The sequence below is a fragment of the Acomys minous genome (genome assembly GCF_964271855.1).
Source record: "Acomys minous genome assembly, chromosome: 11".
In the NCBI taxonomy this organism is placed as follows: domain Eukaryota; kingdom Metazoa; phylum Chordata; class Mammalia; order Rodentia; family Muridae; genus Acomys; species Acomys minous.
The window spans coordinates 77758706-77780324 of record NC_140492.1 but is presented as its reverse complement, the minus strand read 5'-3'; the positions used below and the strand labels follow the sequence as shown (position 1 = coordinate 77780324).

The window sequence follows — 21619 nt, the reverse complement described above, 5'->3', positions numbered from 1 at the left end:
CTGAATCCAAGGAAGCCTTTGGTCCTCATTGCTCTGCAAGGAAGACACTAATGGGTCATGCCCAAAGGGAAGGCAACAAGCACACAATACCTTGGACCCCAGCCTTTAGTGGTGTACTTTCTCTAGCAAGGCTGCACCTCTTAAACCCTTAAACAGCACCACCTATTGGTGAGCTAGTGTTCAAATGCTGGAGCCCAAGGGAGGCATTTATTATTCAAACGGCCACATAGGTGCTTTCTTATTTGTTTTGATACCTGATTAAAAGGGCTTATCTCATAGAAAATAATTGGTGGATATCATATTGTTTCTTTACTAAAAGAGAGGATGTAGCTTCTTTTAAAAAATATTTTTATGTACGTGTGTTAGCTCCCATGTGAGTTTTTGGTCATCATGCTTTTGCAGGTGTCCTCTGAGGCAAGTAGTGTTAGAACTCTTGGAACTGGAGTTTTAAGGAGTTGTGAGCTGACATCAGTTTTAGAGAAAAGTGTGGGAACCGAACCAAGGTCATCTTCAAAAGTAATAAGTTCTCTTATCCACTGAACCATCTCTCTAGTCCTAGATGGCTTATCAATGGTTTGAATAACTTAAAAATCCAGAAAAACCATTTATAGTATAATTATTGAAGCTATATAATGTGTTCAATGATATTATGATAAATATATGTATAGTAAATAAGCAACAAGTGAACCATTGTTCTCCTGATTCTTAAGAAAATGATTAAAATCCCTCTCATAATCATTCACTACCCTGAGTTCTCTGCTAAGTATTGTGTGTAATTATCTTATGGAACCTCTTCATAACCTTAAACTATTCATTCCTCTATTGCTTAGGAAACAATGGCTCAGAGAGGCTAGGTAACCTTGATAGTCTTCCAAAGGCAATAAGATGCAGGTGAGATTGACCTAGGTCAATGATATGTTCCATGAATTCTGAGTCTTTTCTTGCAAAATTAACACCATTAAGCTTTGCAACTTATAAAGAAATCACTGAAGCATCACCTTTCAATTCAAGATATGATCCTTTTAGCTTGTAGCTTCTAATACATACAATTTTTCTGTTGATCCTATTGCAACTTTGCAGCCTATCACGTGCTGTGATTAATTATGTACAAGATTATCTGAAACTTTATACTATTTCAGAATTTCTACACAGTATTTTATGTAAACACCTCTTCTTTAAAACGGATAAAGTCTGTTAATTTTTTAATTGATGCCATTTGTTTGATGAACAATTGATATTTTAGTGGCTCCAAATTCCTCTAAGAACTTAATCTAGGGGCTGGAGAGATGGCTCAGAGGTTAGGAGCACTGACTGCTCTTCTAGAGGTCCTGAGTTCAATTCCCAGGAGCCACATGGTGGCTCACAACCATCTATAATGTGATCTGATGCCTTCTTCTGGACCACAGGTGTATGTGGAGACAGAGCACTGTATACATAATAAAAAATAAATAAATCTTTATAAAAAAAAGAACTTAATTCATGAGTTAGTAAAAAGATGTTGAGCCTGTAAAATTAGGCTTGGGCTAGTACCACCCAAATTTATGATCTTGAGTATATCTATAAATGTTTTCAAATGTCTCTTCTACCTGCCAGTGAAAATGGCTGGTAGACTATGAGTCTTAAATACAGGAATGCTTTGATATCTGAGAGCTGCACTGTTTTATCTTTTATTGATGATGTTGGAGAACCTACAACACTGATGCTCACTGAAGAGTTACTGTTTCTCTAGTCATAAAGGTCTGAAATTTAGATTTCCTCCTTGCCATGTATTCCCTTAGTATAACTGAGCTCGTCAGAATGCTAATATGATCTCTGTTGTAATAGCTGTTTCAAAGCTAAAAATGAAATGTCTGAAGCTGTGCATCCTGGCCTGGACAATTGTCAATTATTGGGACCCCTTGTCAGTCCTCATTGTTGTTTGGATACTTAAGATTTTCCTAGCATGTCTTAGTTTTTATGCAATTAGAGTCTGTATTTAATATAGATATAAATTATGACTTTAAAATATGGTGTAATTCATTAGCAAATCCATGTACACAGTGATATTTAGTGAGTCGTTTGTAGATTCCAGAATTCCTGTTAACTAAAAGTATTGGATCTTCAATGTACTAGTGTGTGGGAAACAATACCTTTTTTTAAAAAAAATAGAACAGATATGTGACCTGAGAGGCCTTTTCCATTTTTTTCTATACAGGAAGCTAACAGCCCATCTTCTGATGTGAAGTTGTCTGTAAATCTGTTATTTTTTAGAAACAGAGGGATACAGCCTAGGTGGAAAGTGGTGGCATTTTTCAAGATGTATTATAGCTTATTCAGATTACATCCCAATTGTTATTCCCTCTCTTGTATCTTCCTATTCCCACCCTCCCTCCCTCCCACTTCCACTCTGTGCCCCTGCTCTAGACCTCTGACAGAAGGGGGCCTCCTCTGCCACCCTATGGCCACAGCCTATCAGGTTTAATCCAGATAGCCTGCTTCCCTTTCCTCTGTGTGCGCACTGGGCCTTCCCACCAAGGGGAAGTGACCAAATCAAATTGGGGGGCACCAGAGTTTATGTCACAGGCAGTCCTTGCTCCCCCTACAACTGAGGAGAATGAGCTGTCCATTGGCTAGATCTGAGCAGGGGTTTACTGCATGCATCGTCCTTGTTTGGTGCACCAGTTTGTGTCTGACCCCTTGGTCCAGATCCACTGCCCTTGATTGTCTCCCTGTGGGGATCCTGAACCCTCTGGGTCCTTCCACCCCCAGCCCCATACTTCCTTACCACTCTCACCCCTCCACCCAGAGTCTGGCTGTGAGTTCCAGCATCTGTCCTGTTCAGGTAGAGTCTCTCAGGGGACATCTATGTTGAGCTAATATGCACTTATAAGTGAGTATATGCCATGTGTGTCTTTCTGGGTCTGGGTTATCTCACTCAGGATGATCTTTTCTAGTTCCACCCATTTGCCTGCAAATTTCAAGATTTCCTTGTTTTTAATAGCTGAGTAGTATTCCATTGTGTAAATGTACCACACATTTATCCATTCTTTGGTTGAAGGACATCTAGGTTGTGTCTAGATTTTGGCTATTATGAATAAAGCTGCTATGAACATACTTGAGCAAATGTCTTTGTTGTATAGTGGAACATCTTTCAGGTATATGCTGAGGAGTGGTATAGCTGGGTCTTGCAGTAACACTATTCTTAATTTTCTGAGAAAGCACCAGATTGATTTCCAAAGTGGTTGTACAAGTTTGCACTTCCATCAACAATGGAGGAGTGTTCCCCTTTTTCCACATCCTCACCAACATGTGCTATCACTTGAGTTTTTTATCTTAGCCATTCTGGTAGGTATAAGATGGAATCTTAGAGTAGTTTTGATTTGAATTTCTCTGATGACTAAGGAAGTTGAGCATTTCTTAAAGTGTTTCTCAGCCATTTGATATTCCTCTGTTGAGAATTCTCTGTTTAGCTCTGTACCCTATTTCTTAATTGGATAATTTGGTTTATTAGTATTTAATTTCTTAAGTTCTTTATATATCTTGGGTATTAGTCCTTTGCTGGATGTAGGGGTCGATGAAGACTTTTCCCCAGTCTATGGGCTGTTGTTTTATTCCTGTTGACAGTGTCCTTTCCCTTACAGAAGCTTTTCAGTTTCATGAGGTCTCATTTATTAATTGTTGATCTTAGAGCCTGAGCTATTGGTGTTCTCCAGAAGTTGTCTCCTGTGCCAATGAGCTCAAGGCTCTTCCCTCTGTTTTTTGTTTGTTTGTTTGTTTGTTTGTTTGTTTGTTTGTTTTTAAAGGGATTTAGTGTATCTGTTTTTATGTTTAGGTCTTTAATCTACTTGGACTTTAGTTTTGTACAGAGTGATAAATATGTATCTATTTGCATTTTTCTACATGTAAAAATATGGAATGCTTCATGAATTTACATGCCATCCTTGTGCGGGGGCATGCTAATCTTCTCTGTTTCATTCTACTTTTAGTAAATGTGCTGCAGAAGTGAGCACAAGTAGAGGCATTTTGACCATATATTTTTTATTTTAGTGTTTAAAGGCAAACTTGAAAATCTTTCCTTGGCCTTTATAAAATGCCCTGTCTGTCTTCTAATACCATATCTCACCTTTCACTTTTTCTGAGCCACTTCCTATTTTCTTGAATACCAGATTTTACCGGGCTTAATTCTTCTCTAATATTTCTTACGTCCTTAATTCTTAGGAGGTTTTTAGGAAAAAACCTATAGGTTGTATTAGATAGCTTTCTCCTGCTCTGATCAGATACACTGACTGAGGTCACTCAATGGAGGAAGAGTTTATTTTGGATTTACAGTTACAGAGGCATAAGAGTCCATTACAGTGGCGAGACATGGTAGCAAGCGGCAGGGATGGCAGCAGGAACAGTTAACTGAGAGATCACATCTTCAGCATCAAGCAGTAAACAGAGTCATTGGGCCATGGTGTGAGGCTTAGGGACATACTTCCTCCATCAAGGCTGCACTGTCAGAACCTGTCAAAACAGCACCACTGACTTGTGACCAAATGTTCAAGTACTGTAGTCTATGGAAGACATTTCTCATTTAAACTGCCATGCAGACACTTGCTTATTTCTTTTGATTCCTTATTTAAAGGGCTATAGTATCAGCAATGACATCTCAGGCTCAGTGAAAAAAAGCTCAAAATACAAAAGTGATATTGGAGTGTGGTAAAGCCCTTTACTATTACCATACTATTACTACATATTAGAAAGCTAATATTATCCTGAAACAGAGAAGTCATGACCAAAATGGCAGATACAGCATCTGGGAACTTTACTTGTAGTTTCCTTGATTATGGACACAGTCAACCTGACAGTTAAAAGTAACTATTAATTGCATATTTGTTGATAAAACTATAAGGTCTGTATTCGGAAAAGAAGCATGTATTGGATTTTATGCTAGAGATGTGTTTATAGAATGTTCTTGTCTACTCAAAAACGAATTCGTCCTAAGAATTAATTATGAACACAAGCAACATTCTGTCTGCTATGTAGTTATAGGCTTAAAACATCCAGGGGTGGGGCTGGAGAGATGGCTCAGCAGTTAAGAGCACTGGCCCTTCTTCCAAAGGACCAGAGTTCAATTCCCGGCACCCACATGGCAGCTCACAACTGTCTGCAATCCAATTCCAAGGGATCTGACACCCTCACACAGACATGCATGCAGGCAAGACACTAATGCACATAAAAAATAAAACATCCAAAATTCTTATGAAACTTAGGTATACCTAATTCAAAATAGTTACTGTAAATTGCTGAGTGCTTAAAATTCAGTTTTAAATAAGTTAATAATGATCACTAATGAAACTGAAGACATTATATAGACTCTGATGATAATCAATTAGAGAACAATTGTGATAAATAATTTGTATTCGGTTTTGTTGCTGGTAGAGTTCTAACAATGCCAGTTTTGACTATCAAAATAGCTGGTATGGAATGGCTCCATTATGCTATTAGAATGCAGTAGTCAAAGTTATTTCTGATTAGAATCCACTCTGGCTAGTTTGGGATACAAAGGAGTTTCTTCAGGGACACTAAACAGCTCATAGGTAAATCACAGGAATTCAGCAGAAGGAGACTGAAGCTTTGTGGCGCAGGATATTCCACAGTAGCGGTGGAGCATGCCCAGCTAAATCCTGCCACAGCCACAGCTCAGAATTTAGCTCCTTTCGGACCTGATACCAGAAACTGCTGCTGCCAAACCCTTTAAGCTCAGTCTTCTCTCTGAATTCTTCACGTACAGTGCATGTGACTGGCCAGTGCAACTACACGATTCAGTCTTTCTATAGAAGACTGTGGACATAAAATTTTTCCCACTCTAGTTTGCAGAGACACATACTGTTGAAATGGGAAACAAACAATGCGAAGAACTTTGAATGTGCCATCAGCTGTTTAGTAGCAAGTGTCCACTACTGGTTGAGAGACAGAAGAACTCTCTAGTTGAACAGAAAGTCCAGTTAGATCCCTGATGGTTTTCTTCTTCAGCAGCAATCAACTCCTAAACTGAAGAAGCTGCAAGAAAACATTTCCTGATCTGGAAGGAAGATGAACAAAAGGAGAGCAGCCATAGAGAAACGATTTGTGCTTCGGTTGCATTCTACCCTAAATGCTCTCTTAACTTTGTGTTGCAGATACCTCAGGCTCTTGCTTTTCGTCTCCACAATCTTGCCAGGAGCTGGATTAATTCTGATGTTCAAAATTAGAGTACCCAAGGGTCTTGGTTAGGGTGTTATGGCTGTGAAGAGACACCATGACTACAGCAGCTCTCATGAAAGGAAAACACTCAATTGTGGGCTGGCTTACAGTGTCAGAGGTTTGCTCCATTATCACCATGGTGGGAAGCATGGCAGCATGTGGTGCTGAGGAAGGAGCTGAGAGTTCTACATCTTGATTTGCAGGTAGCAAAAGGAGACTGTGTAACACTAGGCATAGTTTGAGCATAGGAGACCTCACAGCCTGTTCCCTCAGTGACATACCTCCTCCAACAAGGCCATACCTCCTATAGAGTCATTCCCTATAGCCAAGCATTAAAGCGCATGAGTCTATGGGGCCATACCTGTACAAACCACCACACCCAGGCACCTTGAATCATGTGTGGTTTGTGAGATGACTCTGGTAGATATTTTTTTTTATTTTTTAATAACCATACATATGTTTTATGTATTATAAAGTGTCACATTAAGTTCATAATCATATCAATACTTTTGCTTAGAACAAGGCTAAATTATGAGTTTAAAGGGAAATCTATTTTAAAATTAGTAATCATGATGTGTTTATAGCAAATTTTAAAATATTATGTAAAGAATGTACAAATAACCAACATTTGGCAATGTGTTCCAGATGGTTTTATGTATATACTGAATTGGTGGGAGTTACTGAAATGCAGATTCTGACTCAGGAGGTTTGGGGAAAGGCTGGTACCCTCCTATCTAATGAGCTCCCAGCTGTTGTTGTTGCGGTGGTTAGGTGCTTGACTACCCCTGCCTTAGGTTACCTGTGTATCAGTAGAGAATTTGGCCAAAATCAAGATTCTCAGGCTAGAGACTAAAGAATTGATTTCCCAGGATGGCGCAAGGACTAGCACTGAATAGTCACCCCCAGGTAGTGAAGACACCACATCATCTGAAAACCACACTCAGGTACAGGGCAGCTCTCAGGGAACAGGACAGTAAGCAACATCCCTGATCATTTCTGAGAACGGGAGCCCCTCTCTTCCGGGCTGCAAGCCAAGAGGTGCTGTAAAGTTTCTTCCCACCCCTGTGGTTGCTGTTCAGAGTCATCCAGAGCACAGTCGCATTGCCCCCCTCTCTGTCCTGCCCCACCCCCACCCCCTTCCCCATCACTGAAGAAGTCACAGCTGCCTAGTGACAGGAGCTAGGAACCAGGGCTCGTGCCTATTGGAGTATGTTCCTACTAAGTCACTCTGAGCTATCTTTGTCAGGAGAAAAATAATTATCAGTGAAAATTAGAAGAGCTGAAGTACCTACTCTCTCCCAAAGAAAAGACAGTAGCAGCAATAAAAAGAAATGAAATTTACGTTGTATTTTCATTAAGAAGAATTCTAACAAGCTTCTTTTGGGGGGAGAGACTATAAAATATTAGAATTGTGTGTTGTCTTACTTCACAAGCTCTATTTGACAGGAGTAAAAAGTGTTCACTGTGATGGACACTTTGAGTAGGAAGCAGAGGGTGCCACCTTTACTGACTCACGGTGGGATGTAGAGAAAAGAACAGTTGAGATGAGAGCTCCCCTCTTTTAGTGATCCCCAGTTATCACCTATGTGCTGGCTAAATACAGCCTGTGTCTTTGCTCAGCCGGGTTTGAGGCTTGTGTTCTTCAAACACTGGTCACTATCACTTCCTCAACTTAACCCTCAAGCTGAAGGGCCTGGGTGTAGGCTTTGTTTTTTAACAATTAAACTTTATTATACAACTCAACTAGATTACGCAAGAGGGAAAAAGGGTTAAAGGGAAAAAAGAGTGAACCTTTAGATATCCGTTCCACGGGAGGGGTCTTTAGGTGTCTCTGGCCTGCTGCTGCTCTCCTCCCCACCTGCCTGAGTCACGTGGGAAGGGTGGTCTCCTTCTCCCATTGAGGGTCAATTAGAAAAACAATAGTCCAGGTGGAGTCCCCAGGTCTTCTTTCTGAATTCCAGGCCCAGGATGGCTCCACTCAGTCTGTCACAAGGTATTCATGGGGTGCCCAAGGGTAAAGCCCGCCAAGATTGTTTTCACCTGTGACAAAGCTTACAGTCTTTCCCACACCTGGGTGATATCCTAGTTAGTTTGTGGCTTTAGGAAAAACTTGGATTTCCACATGTCTTTTAAAATATGGCAACTAACTGAATCAGTCACTCTGTAACTTGATTTTCTTCTCTTTATCACCGTAGAATAGAAGTATAAATTTCTGAATTTACATATTGGATGGTTTCCAAATCTATTTTGTGACGTTTTCCATCATGAAAATGATTTAGTACAAATTGTGTAGACTGTTCTATAAAAATATTCAATATGCAGTTTTAGATATGTTTAGATGTGTTTGAAATGTGGGATTATCAATGATGCCTTTCATTACTTCATGGCTTCAAAGGGCTAATTAGGGCGTCTTATAATGGAGGAGGGCGCCACCATTGGTGCTAGTTTGTTTATCAAAAAGTGACACCCTGGAGCTGCAGCAGCCTGCATCTCAGCAGACAGACTAAGTTAACCAGCCAGGGTGTGCCAACCACCACTAGGGAGCACTGAGGGCTTCAGCCTAGATGCTGCAGGTTTCAGGTTTCGGGGCTGGTCCCGAGAGGGCGGAAGTACCAGCAGGCCCCGCCTCGCCCTGCGCGTCACTCTGCGGGTTTAGTTTGGGCTGGGAGCCGAAACAGCAGAGGTTGAGTTGAGTCCCGAATGTAACCATCTCCTAAACCAAGCTGAGGTCTCCCGGCGGCGTGTCACCCTCTGAGTGAGTACAGACTTGGTTCCTTTTACTCCAAAGCGTCTTCTGCCGTTTGCGGGGCCCTGAGCGTGCCAGAGCCAGGACCCTACAGCCCACTCCCAGTCCGGGACGCGTTCTCTTCTCTTACTGTTGTCATGACTGAAGTTAGCATTTCTTTCCAAATAGGCGCTACATTTGAAGGGGATTGCTCCCCACCTTTCCTTTCCAGAACACTCTTACTCGCCTTATTGCTGGGACGAGAAGGATTACAAAGCAGGGGTTTGTGTCCTCTGGACCTCACGGTGAAAGAACAGCAGCGCTGCTGCTTTCTAATGATCTGGCTTGGCACTTTCTGATCTCTAGCCTTAGACCCCTCCTCCCACGCTACCCCCGCCTCCCCGCCCCTCCTCCCTCCCGCCCCGCCCAAGCCTGTGGACTCCCCTGCCCTATTACCTCTGTTTTAGAGAATGAGCTCACTGTGTGTGACCTTTCTGTGTACCTGACACATACTGGGTGTGGTGGGGGTGAGTGTTGTAACACGTTTTAGCTCTGTTTCCCTGAACACAATCCAAGACTGTGGTAGGGTAACATCATTGATAGAAACTTTACCTCTTTTAAGAATAAATGGTGTCTTCTCAGAGATTTTAGGATGTATTCTGTAGTGTTAGGGCCCCACATTCTTCAGTTTATACTCTCTGAGCCGGAAGTTTATTATTCACATTGTGCACCCTGAGAAAATGAGGCAGAGAGTTTATGCACCCTCCACATTTAGTGGGACTTGGGAGTCACGGGGTCTCTAAGAACCTGTGCATCGGTGAGACAAGGGGGGCTTACTCAGCAGCTCTAGAAACTTATTGCCTGTCGAATGGATTATTTTTTTCTTTTTTAAAAAATTTATTAATTTATTCAGCTTACAACTGAATTGTTTTCCCATCACTTGTATCCTCCCATTCTTCCCTCCCTCCCGCTTTCACCCTATTCCCCTCCCCTAGGTCTATGACCAAGAGGAACCTCCTCCCCCACTATATGGTCATAGGCTATCAAGTCTCATCTTGGTAACCTGCTTATTCTTTCTTTGAGTGCCACCAGGCCTCTCCACAAATAGAGGTGCTCAAATATGGGACACCAGAGTTCATGTCAGAGTCAGTTCCCGCTCTCCACATAACTGTGGAGAATGTCCTGTCCATTGGGTAGGTCAGAGTAGGGGTTCGATGTTTACTATTGTATTGTCCTTGGTTAGTGCAATAGTTTAAGCAGACCGCCCTGGACCCCAATCCACCCATCATGATGTTCTTCTTGTAGGTTTCTAGGACCCTCCTGGTACTTCTATTTCAAGATGTGTTATTTTTGTTGTTGTTTTTTGTTTTGTTTTGTTTTGTTTTTTGTTTTGTTTTTGTTTTTTCAAGACAGAGTTTCTCTGCTTTGCAGAGCAGCTCAATAAAGAGCAGCTGGTACTGCTCAAAGGTGTAAAGTGTCTTCCTTGACCAAAAACTGATATTTTGCTTGTAGAATTGAATTTGACTGGTTTTCCAATATCTGAAATGAGTATTAGGTTTCATTGGGATGTAGTAAGGGGTGCCACTTGGGTTTTAAGAGGCATAAAGGGCTGAAATGAAAAGGCAAAGATTTCATGTCAAAGGTTTCATGTTAAACTCTAAAACTCACACTGGAGACTGATCGAGGAGAGGAGATGGTCTTTGGGGTGAGAGGCTAAAGAAGGAAACGTGTGTGTGTGTGTGTGTGTGTGTGTGTGTGTGTGTGAACTACCTTTTGTTTCTGTTACAAACTTGTGCTTTGTACATTGGGAGACGGTATTTATGCAGTAGCCGTTCTGACAGGAATGCTGTTTGTTGTTGCAGCTGAGTTGTTCCGAGAGAGGATTCCCAGTACATGAAAGGAGCGGCTCACATAGAATTAGTCTCTATTAATTTTAGTTTCAGTTTAGAACTGAACAAGAATATATCTTCCCCACAATGAAAATGTAAGCGGTATCGTATAAAACAGTAATGTATATGAATGAGAGCAAACAGAAAACTACCAGCAAAACACAAGTAGTTAATTTGAGCTCACTTTTTTCTTTCTTTGTTCAGTTTTTGTTTGTTGTTGTTGTTGTTGTTGTTATTGTTTTTTTTTTTGTTGTTGTTGTTGTTTTGAGACAGGGTTTCTCTGTATATCCTTGGCTGTCCTGGATTCACTCTGTAGACCAGACTGGTCTCAAACTCCCAGGGATCTCCCTTCCTTTGCCTTCCTGAGTGCTGGGATTAAAGGCAGGTACTACTGTGCCTGGCTGAGCTAACTTCTTAAAACTTATCAGATATTAGTTTTTCTATCAATGATTTATGACAACAGTTGTGTCTGTAAATCCTTACAATTTCTTAGGTAGAAGAACTTCCTTGCCTCAAAAATAAACTGTCTGGCGAATCAAGGCTTGTACTCCTGTGTACACATATATCTGCATTTTCTCCCTTTTTCTAGCTTACAGTTCCCTCATTTTGGAGCTGTTATGTTTACCCTGAGAGGAACACATTTTTCTAATATGCTGCATTAATAATAGGATTTCTGAAAAATCACAGCGGTTCTGTGCGTGGCTGGAAGGGAAGCACGTCCACTACCTGATGCTGTTCAGCAGACATAGTCTTGGCAGTTTTTGTGACATCCTGAGTTGTTCTGTTACTTCCACTTTTTAAAGGATAATTTTCAGCATCTAGAATTTGATGGCTTCTGAGTAAGTCTATTTAGTTGAACATTAGCTATTTGGGTAACAACTGTAATCATGTTAGTAGCAAAGATATGTTACTTAGTTCATACCCAGTAATGTTCTGTTGTCTACACTAAGCAATAATAAGTTATTTCAAAGTGACTGCAATAGGGCCCCATAAGAAATAGGCTAGCATAATTTGTATTGAAACATTAATATTAATTGATACTTTTACTGAAAAATACTATATTCTGACCTACACTGAGCATTGACATATCATTATCATGATGCAGTTATAAAATATTTTTACTGTATCCATTTAAGAAATTAAAAATGCAAAATCTGCCTTCATTTATTACTTCTTGTGATCTATTAAGTAGCTTTTTGTAAAATACTTCCTAAACATTGAATCTTAATGCATGAAAAAGTTATTACATAATCCAGTCACATTTGGTTACAGTGAATTCAGTTTTCAGAATTCAAGTTTTATTATTCTCTGGGCCTGTAAAAGACACAACCTCTTCCTTGAACCTCCACATTACCTACCATGCTGCCTTTAACAAAGCTCTTGCTCAATAAATATTTCATTAAATGGACTGCAACAATGGATTAGTTTTGTTTTAATATCAACAGAACCCCAGGATGCTGTTACATTAATACCTGTCCTTTATTTCTATTTTTCAACATAATATACTCTTAAACTTTAGTCAAATAACAAACATGTTAAGCTTCAAAAACTGTATTTGCAACTACCAGAAAATTATAATAACTAGTGTTGTTTTACTATTTCTATCCAACCCCAAACAAGTCTCTACATTAATGCAGCAATGCCCAATGTCTCTGTTCATATGAAAACAAAACTAAACTTGCAGATTCTAAAACCTTGTAGCGAGATGATCTTGACTACCTTCCCTGGTATGTGTTTGGACTTCTACTCATTGCCATGGATACCAGAGATTTTCATTTTGTCCTGTGGCTTTCCACAGCTAAGGGGGAGACCTCATAGCAGCAGTTGGCTTTGGTGTATGTGTGTGTGTGTGTGTGTGTGTGTGTGTGTGTGTGTGTGTGTGTGTGTGTGCATGTGTTCCTTATCAAGCATACCAAGGTGTGAAAAAGGAGAGCAGAGTTCATGGATAGTTAGAATCACCTGCATTTCCTATCTCTAATGACACATTTGTTTCAGTCTACCTTCTAATTTCATATTTGGCATTTAGCATCTTGAAGATGTATGCCGTTAGCTAGATAAGAAGAATTCCTAATCATTTTGCTTATTTTAAAAATTCATTTGCTTAGTTTCTTTCACACAACGGTTCACATACATTCTTTCTAAACGTTTTAGTATTTAGAGTTGATAGCAGTTTTATGTTTTATTATCAGTGCCCCTTTAAGATTTGTATTTTTAAAATAGTGTGTATGTGTGTGTGTGTGTATGTATGTGTGTGTGTGTGTGTGTGTATGTGTGTGTGTGTACATGTGCATTTGAGTATGGGTGTCCATGGCAGCCATAGCAATTGGACCACAGATGGACTTAGAAACAGTTGTATGTTGTCATTAATTCTGGGAGTTTATCTGAACTCAGGTCCTTTCCAAGACAGGGGTACATGCTCTTAACCAGTGAGCTGTCTCTCCAGTCCCTGCAGTACTCTTAAAAACATAAAAATATAACTTTGAGCCTAGGTATAGTGGTGCATGCCTTTAATCCAAGCACTTGGGAGACAGAGGCAGGCAGTCCTCTGTAAATTCAAGGCCAGTCTGGTTTACATAGTGAGCTCCAAGACAGCTAGAGATCTATAGTGAGACCTTGCTTCAAAAAATAAAATAAAACATTGTATGGATGACGCCAGTCAATTAGAGTAGTTTAACAGTTTGCTAAGGGAGACTTTGTGTTCTATCTAACAAGCACCTGGAGGCACAAAGAGAACTGCTGCAGATTCAAGGCTATCCTGGTTTACATACAAGTTCTAAGCCAGCCAAGGCTATATATGAGAATCTGTCTTTAAGAATCTAATATTAGCCGGGTGTGGTGGCGCACGCCTGTAACTCTACACTAGGGAGGCAGAGGCAGGCAGATCCCTGTGAGTTCGAGGCCAGCCTGGTCTACAAAGCGAGTCTAGGATAGCCAAGGCTACACAGAGAAACTGTGTCTCAAAAAACAAACAAACAAACAAATTACTCCAATATTCAGATTCATATGGGGAGAAGAGATGTTTTATATTAGGGAAGGATTCATATCCGCTTTTATTGAGTTGACTCAGTTAACTTCATATAATTTGCCTCTGTTCTATAGGCTCCATGGTCAATGCATGAGTCATATGTGAAGGGAACATTGATAAAGGACTTTCTGATAGCTATCATAAGAGTGACGAGTGTAGCTGTGTCTAACAAAGGCCTCCTTAGACACAGCCACCTGGGCTGTAGCAGTTGGAATTTCCTCAGAGAAGAGGCCTTCAAACAGAATATGGGTCACTACGCTTAGTCTCCATTAGCCATGACACGTATGCTCTCCCAGTTTTATCCTGGCCATATCACGCAACTTCCTGGAATTGATTAAGGCAATGTTTCACGTAGTGCGGGCTATGGAGTATCTGCATGAAATTCCCACAAGGTAAAATTAAAAAAAAAAATTCTTTTGAGACATTTCTCAAGCCATCTCTCTGGCCAGTCATTGAGGAACCTAAATTTCTAGATAAATTCTCATACTTAGCAGTTTGATGACCTCTGCTCTGAGTGGTGATCCTACCTGTAAGTAGCCTCTGGCCTTCACAGCACAGCAAAACCTTAGTCAGAGTTAAGAGTTCTGAATCACGTGGAAGGCAGCCTGTGAAGTGAACCAAGTCCCTTACTATGTAGTCAGTCTATGAACTCTTAGATAAAGTGATGTTTCTCATACAACTGATTCAAATAACCAGACCCCGATGGCTCCAAGAATATCTTGAAGGAAGGCTGGGGAAAGCCTGAGTGAAGAATTCTGTCCTGCAGAGAAAGTGGACACTTGGCTTTCTGTTTATTCTGCTTGCTTTTTTTTTTTTTTTTTTTTTGTCAGCTATATTAAGAGTGTGCCCAAAGACAGTTGAAAAAACAGAATTATTAGTCCATTTTCTAGTTACATGTACTTTCTCAATGTTGAACATATGAGCAGGACAAATGAAATCATTTTATATAACTCAGTTTCAAAGACTAGCAGTCATTAGTCATGTACTGTGATCTTTTAGAGGTGTACCTTTTTAATAAGACACAGTTCCAAGATGTATTCAGTTCAGAGGCTAGGCATACAACACGGAACTGAAACTCATGGCCATTAGCTGATACTGCCCACAACTATGACTTCCCTTTAATGGTCTCCATCTCATTTTCTGTGCTGTAGTTAGATTCATATCTTCAACTGTCTGTTCCATTCACTCACATCCCTGTTCAGGTATGTATAATTCATACTTTTATCTGTGTATAATGTGGAATTTTAATTTCTTTGTCTCTGAACTTCATTATTATTATTATTATTATTATTATTATTATTTGGTTCATTGAGACAGGGTTTCTCTGTGTAGTCTTGGCTGTCCTGGACTAACTTTGTAGACCAGGCTGGACTCGAACTCTCAGTGATCCACCTGTCTCTGCCTTCTGAGTTCTGGGATTAAAGGCGTGTGCCACCACGTCCGGCTTTGAACTTTAAATTTTTAAAGTCTGTTTTAGATTACTCTGTTGTCTTCAGACCTTGAATAGCATTTTCCCAGTGTTTGCAACTGTTGACTTTTACTTACAGCATGTTATTTCCCAATGGCATTTGAAAAATGTGACTTGAAGCCCTTCTTTAAGGAAGATGGTTTTCCAGGAGTCTTTTTTTCTTGTTTTTAAGCCTAATTCTACCAGATATTTCTAAACTTTCCTGCCTTTGATCACCCAGGTTTTACGTGTGTTGGTGTCTGTGTTTGGAACCCCTGTGTCACATGGAGAGAGTAGTTTTATTTATGAATGGTCACTAGTGTAAGTGTGACTTTCCTCTTTGTCCTAACATATTTTTAAATTCATGGTTGCATCCAGAGAAAAATGCAGTTGTCATTCCCAGGGCAGGGGACAAGCACGATACGTGCTTGTGGATATTCTGCTTTTTGTATTCCCAGCCTTATGCCAAACACTCTGCATAAGGCCTGCAGCCAGGATTCCTTTCAAGTTGGGATACTGGGTTCCCAGTTCCAGCTATCAGGCCTGTTTCTGACGTCACTGTGAGACAGTCTTCTTCTGCTCGTGGGAGGTCTCCTGCTAGGCTAGATGATTCACATACCATTCCATTTACTCCTCTTCTCTGTATGTGCATATTCTTAAGGTGAAGATGGATTTACATACTAATTTATCTTATTCTGACATGTAACATCATACATAGTTTAGATATAAATATTAACACATATTTATAAATGGAGAACCAGAGTCCCAGAGAGTTTAACATGTGTCACATATATAGCAAGTTTCGACTTGATTCTAGTTATTGGTTGTGGACTGACCTAACAAAGTACCATACTTAATTTGTAGGTTATATAGCAGAACTTGTATCCAAATTTAAGCAAGTAAGCACTTTTATTGTTGGGCCTACTGAATTAATATTGTCTGATATTTAAAAACATATAAATGATGTTTGTATCTACTGATTTAATTAGAAGATCTGCTGGTTAGTTTCGTGTCAGCTTGATGAGTCATTTGAGAGGAGGGAATCTCAGTTGATAAAATGCCCCTATAAGATCGCAGAAGTGTGGGGCAGTTTTAAGATTCTTTATTGACGGGAGAGGGCCCAGCCCGCTGTGGGTGGTGCCGCCCTTGGCTGGTGGTTCTGGGTTCCATAAGGAAGCAGAATGAGCCAGCCATGAGGAGCAAGCCCGGAAGTGGCACTCCGTGGACTCTGCCTCAGTTACTGCTTCAGGCTCCTGCCCTGTTTGAGGTTTTGCTTGGCTTCCCTCAGAGGACTGCAACTTGGGATGTGTAAGCCAAATAAAACCTCTCCTCCCCAAGTTGTTTTTGGTCATGCTGTTGTATTACAGCGATACTAACCCCTAACCTAGAAAATGCTAGCTTATTTGGTCTTATTTAGACCATTTACATAGGTAGCACAAAAGAAATGTTAGCCATCCTCGAATATAGAAAATAATTATCAATTAATACTAATATATCTATAATAGTAGTATATATTAGTAGTAGTATTAATACTGTTATATAGTAGAATTAATAGTGTCCTATAATCTAAAATTCCCTTACTGTGTAGGAAATACAGGACTTTTGCTCAGATTGAAGGATAAGCAACATCGCTCACATTGTTTAATTTGTCAAGTAAATCATACTTTAGAATGTAGTCTGTCCTACTGCGTTTCTTCCTGAAGCGAGCGAAAGTGGAGCGAATTAGTAATAAAGTGGAAGGCCCAGTTATGTGAAGTGGGCAGAGAGCAGTTCAGAACTATGCTGAAGGTCACGTAGCAAGCAGCGTGTGCAGTCCAGATTCAGAGCCTAGACCCGCAGACTCTTCAGTATTTATGAAGACTTAACTGGCTGTCACTGTATATTTTGAATTTCCTGGTGCCGTTTTATTTCATTCCACATTTTAATTTCGGTCATCTAAAAGTCAGCGTGGATAAGAAAACCGTGTTATAATTTCTGCCATTTTAACATTTGTATTAAGCACGCAGTTCAGAGCCAGACATTGTAATGCATACCTAGTTTCGCAAAGGCAGAGGCAGTTTCGTCTTTGAGAAAGATAAACAAGATTAGTGTGCTCCTTCTTAAGTGATGGTAACCTTAGGCCTGCCTGCCATTCTGGGACACCTTGAATCACAGACTAAAGTAAATTTTTACTGCATAAGTTTGACTTACTGACTTGTTGTGGAGTTTTCTAAGATTATAGGGTGGCCCATTGATAGGACTCATGATCAGACACAGAAGTCATCACTCACTCTCCGTGTGTTGTCTCAATACTTCCTAGCTGGTGCTGAGATCATACATCAGCTGTGGCTATTGTCCCAGTTGCTAAGCAACATTTGCGTGTTTATTTTGATTACATCAGAGGCCAAAGTTTCTTGTATGCTCCACTGGCAATAGCGATTTCAGTTTTGACACTCTATTTTTAATCTTAAATGTATTCATCTCTTTAATATGCTTCAGAAATGGATGGCATTCTCAGATGAGCTGTCATCCTCTGTCTTCCCCAGATTGCCTCGTTCTGGCATCAGAACTCAGCATCTGCAGGATTTCCCCACATTCATTTTCCCCTAAGCTATTCAGAATGTTGACCCCATTAAGGAATTCATCTGCAGTTTCTGTAACCAACTATTTTTAGCTTTTTAATTGAAGGAATGGAGTTTGTCACAGCAGATTATTCAATGGACCTTGTTATCAGATCCGTGAACTTGTGTTCAAACCTAGTCTCCCTCACTTCCATGCCTCACTTGGCTCGTTTATTAAATACTGGTAGTGATATTTTCCTCCTATGTGTTTGTAGAGATACCCTGACATCAGGTGTTGAGAAGCATTTGTCCCAGTTCCTGACAAGGGGAAGATTCTGTACCTCCTCGTCTCCCTACTGATCTCATTGTCTAAATATGCAATAAAAGGCATCTCCTTCCTCTGTGAAGCCTTTCCTAACACTTCTGGAACCGTACTTGAGAAGTACAGACTGTCCCTGCTCATCACTTGCCATGTTTAATTGTACAGTAGGTGTTTGCAGGATTGGCCTTGTTACAGACTACATTCAGATGTACAAACGACTTGCTGATCACCTATGATACTTAACTTCTCACTAGGTGGTTTCATGATCAGCCCTGTTTCGTACAATGTTCTGATGTATAAACAACCTGCCAGAAACTTCTGTGTTCTCCTTAATAGACCTCAACTTCATTTATAAATGACCATTTGCTTATCTGTCATCAAATTCATATTTTATTATATTAAATATTATACTTTGTTAATTAAAAGTTCTTAAACCTTTTTTACCCATAACTCATTTTAGCATGAGAATGGATAATAGATATGTAAAATAGGTGTATACCTTGAAAATTTACTAATACTAAATCATAAAGAAATGTTATTTTAAACAATTTTATCATTAAAGATAAAAGTCAAGTTGCAAACTTACAAGATGGATATACTTGTTTACTTTTATATTAAGAATTAAGTCTTGCATCTTCAGTGTTGCCTGAAGTTGGTCAATATTTTGATTTTATAATTTCCAGAGCTGGGAATGCTATTTCACATAAATATATAGTGCAAAATGTCAGAAGTATGCCTGGGACTATTTCAGAAATTAGTGAACATTCTGTCCTAATCCCAAACCAAAATTCAAAATATAATTTGACAAAATATAAATTTTGTCAAACTCAAGTCAGCAATTCAAAGATCAGTTTTTTAAAAACCAAACATTTTACCACAGTGCAATTCAAACTAATTCCTACTTGATTGTTGAATGGTAAGAAAAAAATGTCAAACGTCTCTGTTTTCCACAACTAAATCATTATGTGCCTTTAAGATTAGAAACTTTTATATGTATGGTAAATTTTCTGTAATTCACAATATAACGGTGGCCTGCAATCTCAGCTGAGGTGTATGGAAGCATTTTTTGGCACTCACTGACGTGGTCACACACAGTGCAGTGTATCTGTGCTGTGTGTTCAGAATCAAGGTCACACCAAACTCCCATCATATGACATGGATGGGCATTTGTAGAGATACTTCACAATTATTTTTTTATTTTGTTTTCTTTTTAAGGAGGAAAGTTTATTTGTGCTTGTGGTCCCAGAGTAATTAGAGTCTGTTATGTTTGGAAGACATGGCAGCAAGTGGCAGGCATTGTAGCAAGAACAAGAGGCTGAGAGATCGCATCTTCAACTCCAGGAAGGCCTCAAACTTGGGTAGAGCTCTGCCATCCTCCCCTCAGGAGGGCCTTAAACTCAGTCAGCCTTCCTGGAGCTGTTCAGACTGCACAGCTCCCAGATATCTCATAGCTTCTGACTTAATGCTCTAGAGCCCACAAATATTCTTATGTGTTTGATTTTGAATTAATTTTTGGTCATTTCATGTTTAGAAATCTCTTATTGTTTACAATTTATTTGTAACCTCCACGTTCACTAGTATGACTCCACAAGAAACTGCATGTTAGATGACTATATTGCAGTTCTTATTAGAAGCACAGCTGTATGTAATAGTTAAAGGCACAGAAATGCATGGTGCACAGCAGACAATTTTGAATATCTGGATATTCATTTCCTAAAGTGAATAACTTTACTCCTTTCTCTAAGACGCTCAAGACCTAATTAATGACACTAAACATGTAATGATGAAATGTTAGAATGTGTTATCTTTCCTGATTTTTTTCTTCTATTCTGTAGGTGAATTTTCTGGTGGTCATGCAGTAAAGTTCATACAGTGCTGTATTTGGACCACATATGAATAATTTGTGGGGTTTTTTTGTGCAATGTTGATACAAGTGCACATTGAGCAGCCTTTGTATATCCAACCCTGGGAACTGGCAGGGTACACAGCACCTGGGATAGGTCTGGCTGCTCCATTTGTGGGGTTCACAGTCTTTGTTCAGAGATGCTGTAGTTCTATCTATGGTTTCCTTTATGTTACTTGAGATATGTTTTTAAGCAAGAACCTAGTTGTGAATCAGAAATGATGTGCTTTATCTCTTTTATATCTAGTAGTGCACATTTTCATAGTTAAAAGTCAGTATTGATTTGCCAGTTTTCTTAATTTAGAAAATGTTTAGTACTGGTTTTGTGTTTTGTCCAAGTTGCCCTTTGCTGGGGATATGTAACTGGATTTCATAATGACCCTATAGAGTCCTTGGTACTGCAGTGAGGAGATACTTAGGGTTGGTCAACAGCCCACACAGGACAACCAGAAGCCACCAAGACTGAAACTTAAATAATTTGACATATTATATTATTGGTCCTATGCTAAAATTAGGGAGGTATTCAAATGATAGTTTGTTATTTGATAGTTTAAAAAGCGCAATCAAGATTGCAGAGGCAGGCGGATCGCTGTGAGTTCGAGGCCAGCTTGGTCTACAAAGCGAGTCCAGGACAGCCAAGGCTACATAGAGAAACCCTGTCTCGAAAAACCAAAAAAAAAAAAAAAAAAAAAAAAAAAAGATTGAATCAACCAATGAATTTTTAACTCCTCTTTGCTACCGTGTACTCAGCACCATAATTGGCACTGGAAAAAGTGGGGATATCTTGTTTCTTGTTAGGTCTATAGCTTCATTGATGAATCATGAACATGTTCATCACAAGAGCTGGGTAAGCCTCCAGGGTTGACTATATGATTATACTTTGAGGTGAAACGCATGGAACTTATAGATTTATCTTGAGCCGTTGGGAAGAGGCTTCCTAGGCATTGGGGATGGCATGGTGAAGAGCTCAGAGCTAGGAGGAACACGATGCTGAAGCTCTGATAATAAGTAGCGTTTTAAAGCAGTTGCTGTTTGGCAGTCATCATTCGTTCACACGCATTAGCTCACCCTTAAAACATTTTTCAAAATCCTTTAACTAAGTAAAAATTGCAACTTTTCTCATTTTGTCTTTTCGGAACCTGAGGCACACAGTGCTTAGATAGCATGGCTGAGTCTGTACATGCATTCAGTTGTCAGCTGTATCACACCAAGCAGCCTTGAGGTGATATTTCTCCCCTTGCACTGTGAATCAGTGCATAGGGTTACCTGCTAAGGCTCTGATGAGATGATAAAGACTCCATTTTGGTAGGTGGGACATAACGTAGGGAGTCATAGTAAGATAATAAGTGAGGGGGCTGGAGAGATGGCTCAGCGGTTAAGAGCACTGGCTGCTCTTCCAGAGGTCCTGAGTTCAATTCCCAGCAACCACATGGTGGCTCACAACCATATAAAATGGGGTTTGGTGCCCTCTTCTGTCAAACATACAAATAGAACATTCATATAAATAAAAATAATACATAGATTTTAAAAAGATAATAAGTGAGATAACTAAACAGATCAA

The 21619-nt window shown here is 39.8% G+C and overlaps 1 protein-coding gene across 15 annotated transcripts in view; it reads left to right on the top strand.

Annotated features, from left to right (window-relative positions):
• The window catches only part of CAST (calpastatin), a 100226-nt gene that overhangs the window by 21673 nt on the left and 56934 nt on the right, over positions 1-21619 (top strand). The window contains exon 1 of one of the 15 annotated variants that reach the window (XM_084801134.1): positions 8816-8962. The exons of 13 other annotated variants lie outside the window; for them this stretch is intronic. The gene's annotated coding sequence lies outside the window, so the exon portion shown is untranslated. Of the gene's footprint in view, positions 1-8815; positions 8963-21619 lie in introns of those variants that run through there. One more of the 15 variants, XM_084801135.1, reaches the window with a different exon arrangement.